This window comes from Enhydra lutris, unplaced genomic scaffold, assembly GCF_002288905.1.
Source record: "Enhydra lutris kenyoni isolate GAN:26980312 unplaced genomic scaffold, ASM228890v2 scaffoldscaffold13, whole genome shotgun sequence".
In the NCBI taxonomy this organism is placed as follows: domain Eukaryota; kingdom Metazoa; phylum Chordata; class Mammalia; order Carnivora; family Mustelidae; genus Enhydra; species Enhydra lutris.
In genome coordinates, this window is record NW_019154097.1 from 3,798,118 (window position 1) to 3,812,600 (window position 14,483).

The window sequence follows — 14,483 nt, forward strand, 5'->3', positions numbered from 1 at the left end:
ATAAAATCTTTAAAAAAGAGAGAGAAAGTGTAATCACAAAAGGAGGGAAGTTGGAGAAACTAAAAGGAAAGGACAGAAAAAGAAAAAAAAAGGAAAAATAGAAAGGAGAAGGGGCATAGATATTGTGGCATTTGGAGCAGAAAATTAATCAGAGCTTTAATAATAGAATCCTACACAATACCACATTTAAACACAAAAAATAGACATATATATTGTATAACTGTGTGAACATACTACAAACCTTTGAACTGTACATTTTATTTTAAATAGGTGACTTGTGGGGTGCTTGGGTGGCTCAGTGGGTTAAGCCTCTGCCTTCGGCTCAGGTCATGATCCCAGAGTCCTGGGATCAAGCCCCGCATCGGGCTCTCTGCTCATTGGGGAGCCTGCTTCCCCCTCTCTCTGTCTCTGCCTGCCTCTCTGCCTACTTGTGATCTCTGTCTGTCAAATAAAGAAATAAAATCTTAAAGTAAAATAAAAAAATAATAAATAGGTAAATTATATGGTATGTATATCTCAATAAAGTTATTTAGAATAGAAAAGACATCTATAGTTTTTAGAGTTAGTTTTTAGAATTATGTTTCTTTAGAAAATGTAAGTTAACAGTTGAACTAATTCATAGGAAATTTTCCTGACCCCAGTAACAGGAGCAAGTTAGCAAGATAAATTAAATTTGCATCTCAATAAATAATAATTTTTTAGTATAAAAATGTCCCATATAAATATTTAGGACATACTTTGGTTTTGTATTTTTATTTGCTAAACCTGGCAATCATAAAGGGAATTAAGTTTTGAATCTCTTAGAGTGAAATTGCTTCTTTAGTATCACCAGGATTTTACTATTAGATCCAGCTTTGTGTGAATGGCATTTTGTTTCTAAGTGATGGACTTGATTATAAGTTTCCCAACTTCTCATCTCCTATCCCAAGGAACTTTTTATGACTGGGAAACCCTGAAAGTGATATCTAGCAGTTCAATCAAACATGATCAATTTTACTTTTACCACATTGATAAAAAATCATTGGCTCTACTTTCCAAATGATGTCAGAATGGCAAAGCACCACTCCCAATTTCCATCTATGTGGAGTGATATGAAGGATATTCCTTTCAGCTTCTCCCTTGAGAGGGAAGAAACCCAAGGTTTCCAACAGGAATAGTGGATAGGACCTTTAGTTTTGTTTTTTGGGTTTGGGTTTGGGTTTTTGTTTGTTTCTTTTTTTTAAGATTTATTTATTTATTTTAGAGATTGAGAGAGGATAAGTAGGGGGAAGGGGCAGAGGGAAAGGAGAGAATTTTAAGCAGAATCCCTGATGATCACAGAGCCCAGCATGGGGCTTGATGTCATGACCCTGAGATCATGACCTGAGCTGAAATCAAGAGTCGCATGCCTAACCAACTGAGCCACCCGGGAGCCCCCCCCACCTTTAGTTTTGATCATGTCTTGAACTGTGCCAACTGACTGATCTTCTATGGTACCCTATTACTAAATTAGGATTTGGTGGGTGCTTTGTTTTGTTTTTATTAGCTTTTATTATATTTTGATTTTCTATTTGTTTTAGTACTATTTTATTTTCTTTTATTACTATTTTGATTGTCCTTTGAGTAATTCTACTCTTATTTCCACTCAACTTGGACAGGAGAGTTAGTGAAGCTATGGGGAGCATGGACAGAGGCAGAGATAACAGAAGAGCTATAGTAGCTCAAGAACTGGACTTTTCATAACATTCAAGACTTTAGTGAGCTTCCTCTCCAGATTCTTTTTTTTAATTGAAAATAAATTTGATTTTATTTTTAAACTTTCAAAAAATTACAAGTACAGCATAACGACTATCCATAATCTCCTTACCCAGATTTCTTTCTTTTTTTTTTTTAAAGATTTTATTTATTTATTTGACAGACAGAGATCACAAGTAGGCAGAGAGGCAGGCAGAGAGAGAGGGGGAAGCAGGCTCCCTTGCCGAGCAGAGAGCCCGATGCGGGGCTCGATCCCAGGACCCTGAGATCATGACCTGGGCCGAAGGCAGAGGCTTAACCCACTGAGCCACCCAGGCGCCCCCCTCACCCAGATTTCTAATTGCTAATATCTTAACACATTTGCTTCATCTGTATATATGTAAATATAATAAATATATAAATTAAATAAATAAATATAATAAATATATTATATTTATATATAACATATCTCTTACATATATAATAATTAGTTGTTTTCTGAGCATTTTTTAAAAGATTTTATTTATTTGAGAGAGAAAGAGCATGAGACAGGGGAGGGTGTGGGAAGGGGAGAGGGAGAAGCAGACTCCCCGCTGATCAGGAAGCCTGATGTGGGGCTGGATCTCAGCACTCTGGGATCATGACCAGAGCCAAAGGCAGCTGCTTAACTGTCTGAGCCACCCATGCACCCCATTTTTTGAGACTTTTGAGAACAAGTTGCATCCATGATATCTCATCACCCCTAAATACTTGAATATATATTTCTCCTCATCCAGAACATTTTGCTACTTTGGCTACCATGTAACACTCTAAGTCAGGAAAGCAGCATTAATACAAAACTATCATTTGGTTAATAGACTCTTGTACCCACCATGTCCCCTCCTTTTAAATTTCACTAACTTCCCTAACAATGTCTCTTCTTCCTTTCTGGCACACTATCCCTTCCAGTAACACATGCTCCTATTATCTCTTCAGCCTCCTCCAGTGTGAAACGTCTCTGTTTCTCCCTGCCTTTCATGTTCTCAACATTTTAACCTCTTTTATTTATTTATTTATTTTATTTTATTTCTTTTTAATTTGAGTATAGTTGACACATAATATTGCTTAGCTTCAGGTGCACAACATAGTGATGGGACAAGTTTATGCATTATGCTATGTTTACCACAAGTGTAGGCTTGCATCTATCCTGATACATCAATACATAGCTATTAAAATATTATTGGCTATATTCCTGGTGCTGTGCCTTTTATTCCCATGACTTATTCAGGAAATACAAGCTTCCTGTTATGGAATGAATACGTCTCCAGGTTCTTTTTTTTTTTTCCCCTCTTTTTTCTTTTTTAATCTTTTCATTCTCTCTCTTTTTTTTAATCTTTATTTTTTTAATTTTTTTTTTATAAACATATAATGTATTTTTATCCCCAAAGGTACAGGTCTGTGAATCACCAGGTTTACACACTTCACAGCACTCACCATAGCACACGTCCCAATGTCCATAACCCCACCCCCTTCTCCTGACCCCTCTCCCCCCAGCAACTCTGTTTGTTTTGTGAGATTAAGAGTCACTTATGGTTTGTCTCCCTCCCGATCCCATCTTGTTTCATTTATTCTTCTCCTACCCCCCTAACCCCCCACATTGCATCTCCACTTCCTCATATCAGGGAGATCATATGATAGTTGTCTTTCTCTGATTGACTTATTTCACTAAGCATGATACCCTCTAGTTCCATTCACATCGTCACAAATGGCAAGATTTCATTTCTTTTGATGGCTGCATAGTATTCCATTGTATATATATACATACCACATCTTCTTTATCCATTCATCTGTTGATGGACATCTAGGTTCTTTCCATAGTTTGGCTATTGTAGACATTGCTGCTATAAACATTCGGGTGCACGTGCCCCTTCGGATCACTACATTTGTATCTTTAGGGTAAATACCCAGTAGTGCAATTGCTGGGTCATAGGGTAGTTCTATTTTCAACTTTTTGAGGAACCTCCATGCTGTTTTCCAGAGTGGTTGCACCAGCTTGCATTCCCACCAACAGTGTAGGAGGGTTCCCCTTTCTCCGCATCCTCGCCAGCATCTGTCATTTCCTGACTTGTTAATTTTAGCCATTCTGACTGGTGTGAGGTGGTATCTCATTGTGGTTTTGATTTGTATTTCCCTGATGCTGAGTGATGTAGAGCACTTTTTCATGTGTCTGTTAGCCATCTGGATGTCTTCTTTGCAGAAATGTCTGTTCATGTCTTCTGCCCATTTCTTGGTTGGATTATTTGTTCTTTGGGTGTTGAGTTTGCTAAGTTCTTTATAGATTTTGGACACTAGCCCTTTATCTGATATGTCGTTTGCAAATACATTCTCCCATTCTGTCAGTTGTCTTTTGGTTTTGTTAACTGTTTCCTTTGCTGTGCAAAAACTTTTGATCTTGAAGTCCCAATAGTTCATTTTTGCTCTTGCTTCCCTTGCCTTTGGCAATGTTCCTAGGAAGACGTTGCTGCGGCTGAGGTTGAAGAGGTTGCTGCCTGTGTTCTCCTCAAGGATTTTGATGGACTCCTTTCTCACATTGAGGTCCTTCATCCGTTTTGAGTCTATTTTTGTGTGTGGTGTAAGGAAATGGTCCAATTTCATTTTTCTGCATGTGGCCGTCCAATTTTCCCAACACCATTTATTGAGGAGGCTGTCTTTTTTCCATTGGACATTCTTTCCTGCTTTGTCGAAGATTAGTTGACCACAGAGTTGAGGGTCTGTTTCTGGGCTCTCTATTCTGTTCCATTGATCTATGTGTTGTTTTTGTGCCAGTACCAAGCTGTATGATGATGACAGCTTTGTAATAGAGCTTGAAGACAGAATGTGATGCCACCAACTTTGGCTTTCTTTTTCAATATTCCTTTGGATATTCAAGGTCTTTTCTGGTTCCATATAAATTTTAGGATTATTTGTTCCATTTCTTTGGAAAAAATGGGTGGGATTTTGATAGGGATTGCATTAAATGTGTAGATTGCTTTAGGTAGCATAGACATTTTCACAATATTTGTTCTTCCAATCCAGGAGCATGGAACATTTTTCCATTTCTTTGTGTCTTCCTCAATTTCTTTCATGAGTACTTTATAGTTTTCTGAGTATAGATTCTTAGCCTCTTTGGTTAGGTTTATTCCTAGGTATCCTATAGTTTTGGATGCAATTGTAAATGGGATTGGCTCCTTAATTTCTCTTTCTTCTGTCTTGTTGTTGGTGTAGAGAAATGCAACTGATTACTGTGCATTGATTTTATATCCTGACACTTTACTAAATTCCTGTACAAGTTCTAGCAGTTTTGGAGTGGAGTCTTTTGGGTTTTCCACATATAGTATCATATCATCTATGAAAAGTGATAGTTTGATGACTTCTTTGCCGATTTGGATGCCTTTAATTTCTTTTTGTTGTCTGATTGCTGAGGCTAGGACTTTTAGTACTATGTTGAATAGCAGTAAATGGACATCCCTGCCGTGTTCCTGACCTTAGAGGAAAAGCTTTCAGTTTTTCTCCATTGAGAATGATATTTGCAGTGGGTTTTTCATAGATGGCTTTGATAATATTGAGGTATGTGCCTTCTATCCCTACACTTCGAAGAGTTTTGATCAGGAAGGGATGCTGTACTTTGTCAAATGCTTTTTCAGCATCTATTGAGAATATTATATGGTTCTCGTTCTTTCTTTTATTAATGTGTTGTATCACATTGATTTGCAGATGTTGAACCAACCTTGCAGCCCTGGAATAAATCCCACTTGGTCGTGGTGAATAATCCTTTTAATGTACTGTTGAATCCTGTTGGCTAGTGTTTTGGTGAGAATTTTCGCATCTGTGTTCATTAAGGATATTGGTCTGTAATTCTCTTTTTTGATGGGATCCTTGTCTGGTTTTGGGATCAAGGTGATGCTGGCCTCATAAAATGAGTTTGGAAGTTTTCTTTCCATTTCTATTTTTTGGAACAGTTTCAGGAGAATAGGAATTAGTTCTTTAAATGTTTGGTAGAATTCCCCTGGGAAGCCCTCTGGCCCTGGGCTTTTGTTTGTTTGGAGATTTTTGATGACTGTTTCAATCTCCTTACTGGTTATGGGTCTGTTCAGGTTTTCTATTTCTTCCTGGTTCAGTTGTGGTAGTTTATATGTCCCTAGGAATACATCCATTTCTTCCAGATTGTCAAATTTGTTTGCGTAGACTTGCTCATAATATGTTCTTATAGTTGTTTGTATTTCTTTGGTGTTAGTTGTGATCTCTCCTCTTTCATTCATGATTTTATTTATTTGGGTCCTTTCTCTTTTCTTTTTGATAAGTCTGGCCAGGGGTTTATCAATCTTATTAATTCTTTCAAAGAACCAGCTCCTAGTTTCGTTGATTTGTTCTATTGTTTTTTTTGGTTTCTATTTCATTGATTTCTGCTCTGATCTTTATGATTTCTCTTCTCCTGCTGGGTTTAGGCTTTCTTTCTTGTTCTTTCTCCAGCTCCTTTAGGTGTAGTGTTAGGTTGTGTATTTGAGACCTTTCTTGTTTCTTGAGAAAGGCTTGTACCACTATATATTTTCCTCTCAGGACTGCCTTTGCTGTGTCCCACAGATTTTGAACCGTTGTGTCTTCATTATCATTTGTTCCCATGAATTTTTTCAAATCTTCATTAATTTCCTGGTTGACCCATTCATTCTTTAAAAGGATGCTGTTTAGTCTCCATGTATTTGTGTTCTTTCCAAATTTCCTCTTGTGATTGAGTTCTAGCTTCATTTCAGAGCATTGTGGTCTGAAAATATGCAGGGAATGATCCCAATCTTTTGATACCAGTTGAGACCTGATTTATGACCCAGGATGTGATCTATTCTGGAGAATGTTCCATGTGCACTAGGAAAGAATGTGTATTCTGTTGCTTTGGGATGAAATGTTCTGAATATATCTGTGATGTCCATCTGGTCCAATGTGTCATTTAAGGCCTTTATTTCCTTGCTGATCTTTTGCTTGGATGATCTGTCCATTTCAGTGAGGGGAGTGTTAAAGTCCCCTACTATTATTGTATTATTGTCGATGTGTTTCTTTGATTTTGTTATTAATTGGTTTATATAGTTGGCTGCTCCCACGTTAGGGGCATAGATATTTAAAATTGTTAGATCTTCTTGTTGGACAGACCCTTTGAGTATGATATAGTGTCCTTCCTCATCTCTTATTATAGTCTTTGGCTTAAAATCTAATTGATCTGATATAAGGATTGCCATCCCAGCTTTCTTCTGATGTCCATTAGCATGGTAAATTGTTTTCCACCCCCTCACTTTAAATCTGGAGGTGTCTTCGGGTCTAAAATGAGTTTCTTGTAGGCAACATATAGATGGGTTTTGGTTTTGTTTTTTTTTTTTAAGATTTTGTTTATTTATTTTGACAGAGAGAAATCACAAGCAGGCAGAGAGGCAGGCAGAGAGAGGAGGAAGCAGGCTCCCTGCTGAGCAGAAAGCCCGATGCGGGGCTCGAACCCAGGACCTGGGATCATGACCTGAGCGGAAGGCAGCGGCTTAACCCACTGAGCCACCCAGGTGCCCCGGGTTTTGTTTTTTTATCCATTCTGATACCCTGTGTCTTTTGATTGGGGTGTTTAGCCCATTAACACTCAGGGTAACTGTTGAGAGATATGAATTTAGTGCCATTGTATTGCTTGTAAGGTGACTGTTACTGTATATTGTCTCTGTTCCTTTCTGATCTACTACTTTTAGGCTCTCTCTTTGCTTAGAGGACCCCTTTCAATATTTCCTGTAGAGCTGGTTTGGTGTTTGCAAATTCTTTCAGTTTTTGTTTGTCCTGGAAGTTTTTATCTCTCCTTCTATTTTCAATGATAGCCTAGCTGGATATAGTATTCTTGGCTGCATGTTTTTCTTGTTTAGTGCTCTGAATATAGCAGGCCAGTTCTTTCTGGCCTGCCAGGTCTCTGTGGATAAGTCCGCTGCCAATCTAATATTTTTACCATTGTATGTTACAGACTTCTTTTCCTGGGCTGCTTTCAGGATTTTCTCTTTGTCGCTAAGACTTGTAAATTTTACTATTAGGTGATGGAGTGTGGACCTATTCTTATTGATTTTGAGGGGGGTTCTCTGCACCTCCTGGATTTTGATGCTTGTTCCCTTTGCCATATTAGGGAAATTCTCTACAATAATTCTCTCCAATATACCTTCTGCTCCCTCTCTCTTTCTTCTTCTTCTGGAATCCCAATTATTCTAATGTTGTTTCATCTCATGGTGTCACTTATCTCTCAAATTCTCCCCTCATGGTCCAGTAGCTGTTTGTCCCTCTTTTGCTCAGCTTCTTTATTCTCTGTCATTTGGTCTTCTATATCACTAATTCTTTCTTCTGCCTCATTTATCCTAGCAGCAAGAGCCTCCATTTTTTATTGCACCTCATTAACAGCTTTTTTTATTTCAACTTCGTTAGATTTTTAGTTCTTTTATTTCTCCAGAAAGGGCTTTTATCTCTCCAGAGAGGGTTTCTCTAATATCTTCCATGCCTTTTTCGAGCCTGGCTAGAACCTTGAGAATCGTCATTCTGAACTCTATATCTGACATATTACCAATGTCTGTACTGATTAAGTCTCTAGCCTTTGGTACTTGCCTCTTGTTCTTTTTTTTGTGGTGAGTTTTTCCACCTTGTCATTTTGTCCAGATAAGAGTATATGGAGGAGCAAATAAAATACTGAAAGTGTGGCAAAGACCCCAGGAAAATGAGCTTTAACCAAATCAGAAGAGACCCCAAATCGTGGGAGGGAGAAAGGGGATAAAAAGAAGTTTGGGAAAAAAAGAAAACAAAGAAAAAATATAAAAAAGAATATATATATATATATATATATATATATATATATATGATAAACTAGTTTAAAAACATTAAAAAAGAAAAGGGTAAAAGTTTAAAAAAAATTAGCAGAAGAAAAAAAATTAAATTAAAAAAAATTAAATTAACCGCAAGACTAAAGAATCATGGGGAGAAAGCCATGAGTTCCAAGCTTTGCTTTCTCCTCCACTGGAATTCTGCTGCTCTCCTTGGTAGGTGAACTTTGTCTTGTCTGGATTTCTTGTTGATCTTCTGGGGGAAGGTCCTGTTGTAGTGATTCTCAAGTGTCTTTGCCCCAGGCGGAATTGCAGTGCCCTTACCAGGGGCTGGGCTAAGTAATCTGCTCAGGTTCGCTTTCAGGAGCTTTTGTCCCCTGAACGCTTTCTGTAGAGTTCCGGAGGACGGGAATGAAGATGGCAGCCTCCCAGTCTCCAGACCGGAGGAGCCGAGAGCTCGGGGCCCCACTCCTCATTGAGCCCTCAGAAAAAAGAGCCCAATCACTCCTGTCTCCCTGGCCTCTGGCCGTGCTCCGAGCTCACCCAGCCTGCAACCAGTTCAAGGTAACCCTGAGCTGAGAGCTCACTCCTCGGCTCTGTCTCTGTAGCCAGCTTCCCCGGTCTAATACCTGTGAGCTCTGCGACACTTAGACACCCCCGATCCTTCTGTGACCCTGCGGGACGTAGGGCCACGCTGGCCCTATGTGGGCTTCACCCTGGTTTAGCCTCTGGAGCTATGTCCCTCAGTGGAGCAGACTTTTAAAGGTCCTGATTTTGTGCTCCGTTGCTCCGCCATTTGCCGGGAGCCGGCCCCTCCCCCAGCAGTCTGTCTTCCCATCACTTTGGATTCACTTCTCTGCTGGTCCTACCTTTCAGAAAGTGGTTGATTTTCTGTTTCTAGAATTGCTGTTCTTCTCTTCAATCTCCCGTTGGATTTGTAGGTGTTTGCAATGGTTTGATAAGCTAACTAGCTGATCTCTGGTAGTCTCAGCCTGCTACTTCTCTGCCATCTTGACTCCTCCCGTCCAGGTTCTTTTTGATACTACACTATATCCACCCTCTCCGACCATGCTGAATATCCTCCTGTTTGCTGACCTTGGCATAGAAAGATCAACAAAGGGGGCATCTGGGTGGCTCAGTTGATTAAGCCTTTGCCTTTGGCTCACATCATGATTCCAGGGTCCTAGGATCAAACCCTGAGTTGGGCTCCCTGCTCAGTGGGGAGCTGCCTTCTCCCTTTCCTCGCCACTCATGCTTTCTTTTGCTATCTCTGTCACTCTCTCTCAAATAAATAAATAAAACTAAAAAAAAGATGCTTTCTCTCATTATCTCTGTCTCTCTCAAATAAGTAAATAAGTAAATAAAATCTTTAGAAAGAAAGAAAGAGAGAAAGAAAGAAAGGTCAACAAAGAATTAGCTGAGGTTTCTCTTCCAGCCCAGCTGTTCTGTGACTCTGTAGAAACTCCCACAAGCAGGAGGCAATTATCCTCCGTTGGAGGGGTTTAGACAGAAATCTGACCACCATTTAACAAAGCATGTTTTAAACATCTACTTGTATGCTTATTCATTCAGTGAATCTTCATTCAATCCAATGCCTAATGCTGAACTAAGTAGTAGGATACAGAGATTTAAAGGGGAAAAAAAAAAGGAAAGATAGGGTCTCTACCTTTAAGTATCTCTTTGTTTAGAGGGAGAAGACTACAGTATTATAAATAAATAAGATAAGTGAGTTGAATGTAAACCATGAGACATAGCAGTGGATAGACTAAATCTGAAACATAATGAAATGATGAGAAAACAAATGAATTACTGTTTATTCTGCAGGACTACAGGCCCTGGCTTTCTTGTTATGACTCTCTTCTGTCATTTAGGTATTCTACTTACCATTCCCTAGATGGAAATATTATTCATTGGCTAAACTCCAGATATCTTAAAGATGCAGTCTGTCAGGGTGCATGGGTGGCTCAGTGGGTTAAAGCCTCTGCCTTCGGCTCAGGTCATGATCCCAGGGTCCTGGGATCGAGCCTGGCATTGGGCTCTCTGCTCAGCAGGAAGCCTGCTTCCTCCTCTCTCTCTCTGCCTGCTTCTCTGCCTACTTGTGATCTCCTCCTGTCAAATAAATAAATAAAAATCTTTAAAAAAAATTATTAAATTAAAAAAATATAATGCAGTCTGTGAAGAGGAGATAGAAATTTTTTTATGTGTGTACCCAAGACTTGAAGTCATATGGTTAGCTGAATCTACTGGTAGCTGTCATGTTTCATATTATACTATTTGATGACAGGGGGATAAATTGTGATCGTTTGGAATTTTAAAATTCCATTATTCCTAAAGGAAAAAGATGCCAAATAAAAAGATGACCAGAAATTACAGAAATTGGCCAATTATCCTTCCTCTGGCAGCTCTCCTCACTTTTCAGAGATGGAAAAATTTTAGTCACATGCATTATGTGACTTGGGTGAAATCACCTAGACCTGTTGATCTAGAATGACTACAAGGGGCCATTGCTGAGTTTCTCCCACTAGCACGTGGACTTAATTGAGTTGGGAGTTTGGTGGTGTAAGGAGAGAGGGCCTAACTAATCTGCTAGAGACTTGTACTCCTAAAAATCATCTCACTGTTTTTCTTTCTTAGCTGGAAAATTCCATTTGTGATTGAGTTCCCACTATGAGCAAGGAGATACTTGCTAAGATCCTCCTAAACCTGATTGCCACCTGACCAATGGCCTTCTTCCCTTTTTCTAGCTTCCTCCTTCTTCCTCCTGGTTACTTACTTTTCAGTGTGCCTCTTTTTCTAGTTCCCTCTTAACAGAGCTCATTTTCCTTTTTAGTTTCTGCCATTTCCTTGTCTAGACTAATCTCCAGTCTTCCGTAGCTTTAACCCTTATAACCTGAGGTTGGATTACATCAAGACTGAATAAGAGCTAACTTTTTCACCCTGGCATTTGAATCAAAATACTAGCACTGTTAGACAAAGGCTTCTTCTATTTTGACACTTTTCTTCTACTACCATCCCACCAAGGGCTTGAGTAGAGTTCCCCTCAGTAGACTGTGGCTTTTGTACCCTTCTTTCTTTACTGACTAGATTAGCTTTGTACATCCACAGGAGATAGCTGAAAGTTCAAAAGGAAGTATGGGCCTCCCTGCTCAGTGGGCAGTCTGCTTCTTCCTTTCCCCTGTGTGTGCTCTCTCTCTCTGTGTGTGTCAAATAGATAAATAAAATCTTTTTTTTAAAGATTTTATTTATTTATTTGACAGACAGAGATCACAAGTAGGCAAAGAGGCAGGCAGAGAGAGAGGAGGAAGCAGGCTCCTTGCTGAGCAGAGAGCCCGATTTGTGGCTCAATCCCAGGACCCTGGGATCATGACCTGAGCCAAAGGCAGAGGCTTTAACCCACTAAGCCACTCAGGTGCTCCAATTAATAAAATAGTTTAAAAAAAAAAAGAATTGTTCTAAAATGATACTGTGTATGCCTTAATTTATTAATCCTCACAATAACCTTATGAGTAGATATTATTATCATTTCAATTTTACAGATGAGGAAAATGAGTCTCAGAGAGGTTAAGTGATTTCCTCAAGGCTACATAGCTGGTAAGTGGAGAACTGATATTTAAACCTTGGCAGCCTGACTCAACTGCTCATGTTATTAACCACTGTTGGAGGCTACCGTGATTTTAAACTCTAAGTCCAGTTCGCATTTTATAATACCGAGTTGCCTTGCTTCACCAAGATGTCTGGCCCTTTCAGTTCAATTATTTTACCACCCACAGCCCAGCTCTGATCTCAACACAGGTCCCTGTGAAACCAGGCCTTCAGTCAATATTCTGTAGACTCAACCCTTAGTTACCAAAGATGGATGCATTTTCCAGTCACCAGAGGCTGAGGTAGGTATTTATGCCCTTGAATTCCATAGTCAGGACCTCTTCAACTAGACTGTCTTCTAGACTCTCCTTGTCTAATCTAATTTCTAGCCTTCTGTTGTTCTAACCTCTCATCCATAATTCACATTTTGTCACTCTTGTTTCAGCCAAACAGAAATAAACTTTGAGTTAACAAGTAATGAGGTAAGCAATTAGTCATTCCAGTCTTTTCTCAACAGTAGTCACAAGCCCTAGCAAATTGGTTTTTGTTGTTGTTTTTGTTGTTGTTGTCGTCATTGTCGTGGTCGTTTTGGTGAATCTTGAATTAATCTTTTATTATCCAGTCTGAAAACTGCCTGCCTACCTTTATTGTCTCAAATACGACTGACTACTTTCTTTTGTTAGGCTTGTCTTCTGTCTCAGACTTTGAGTTTCTTCTCCTAAATGGTTGTGCCAACTGACATTTCAACCACTTTTCTCCTCATTCCTGTTTTTCCTTTTTTAGACGCATCTTCTGAAATCTTACTTTGTAGCCTTGATTCCTCTTCCCTTCCTTTTGGAAATCCTATTTTCTTTTCTCCTTTCCCTTCTTTCATGGAAGATGTGATATCAAACAGACTAGATGAAGGTTAGGTGAAGTTTACTCCTGCCCCCACTTTGGAGTCTCAGTCTATCTCCACCAACTCAGGCTCTGAACTTTGGGATCTACCTGCTTTACTTTACTCTTAAACTCAAAGAGGAAGGTATGTATTATTTTGTTGTGCAGAGCCTGGACTCCATGTGTATCTTGGGACTGGTGGGCTTAGAGAGAATAGCCCTCTGCATCCAGATGAGTTGCTGGAAAAACCTATTTAGATCCTTGGTAAATTAAAAAATAATCAGTAATATCTAGGATTAAATTTAATAAGCAATATAAGATTCAATAAGAAAATACTAGAACTTCATGGAGAGTTACATATTTTTTTAATAAATGGAGAGGCTGTGCTGGTTGGTTGGGTATAGTTAGAGGGGCAAATGGCATGGGAGAGACTGATTTTACTTATTGCCTAAGCTGATTGAGTATGAACATAGTATATTAGCCTACTCAGGGGTTAAATAAGCTCAACACTGGTAGAAATACCAATGCTTCCTTGATACTCTGCCCTAATCAGGCAACTATCTGGGCCCCTGGAAAAGTCCCTCCACAAATTGCATAGGCCAACTAGCAACTCTAAATCCTAGATGCAGCTAAATTATCTGAGCCATACATGTTCCACTTCTTCAAATAACGTAAGCTATAATGGTTAGCTGAAGCTCTTGTATCACAAGGCTGTAAACACGCCACTAACTCGTCGAAACAAGGCCCAACAAAAGATCCTATCAGTTCCTTTCAACTTTACCCATCTTCATTCACGTAATCCTAGTAATCACCAGAATTAAACAATGTGAAAGAAATGCACTAGTTTGGTAGAACATACTAGGGGTGCATAGCTGGATCGTAAACCTAGGCCAAGGAAGACTCATAGATATTGCTAGCAAAATAACTATACAGATAAAATAATAATGCACCAAAAAGTGGCTTCTCAGGGATACACCAACAACTATCTTCCTCACAGGGATATATAGTATGTCACTAAGTAGGGGACTAACAGTGCAAAAATGTCAACTCCGTGCCACTTAATCTGTATAATCTCTCAAATCCTGGGGTAAAACTAACTAAAAATCCCAGTTTTACCTTTCCTATAATTTGTGCAGACCTCCTCATAATTTCCTCATAATTCTCTATTTTTGTACTGCCCAATGTGCAGATTTTGGCCCATTAGGTATTTCTATAAATTTCTATAAGAAATTTACTCATGTTATAACTTCTTGATTTTTAGCATTTTTGCTGATGGACAAAGGAGGAATAAGATAATATGTGAAGAACCATGAAAGTCCCTGCCTTATCATTGCCTTATAATCTCCTCAGCTATATTTGAAAAGTCTATGATCTAAACAACAGGTGTTGCCGAGGATGTGGAGAAAAAGGAATCCTCGTACACTGTTGGTAGGAATACAAACTGGTCTAGTTGCTCTAGAAAACAAACAGTATGGAGGT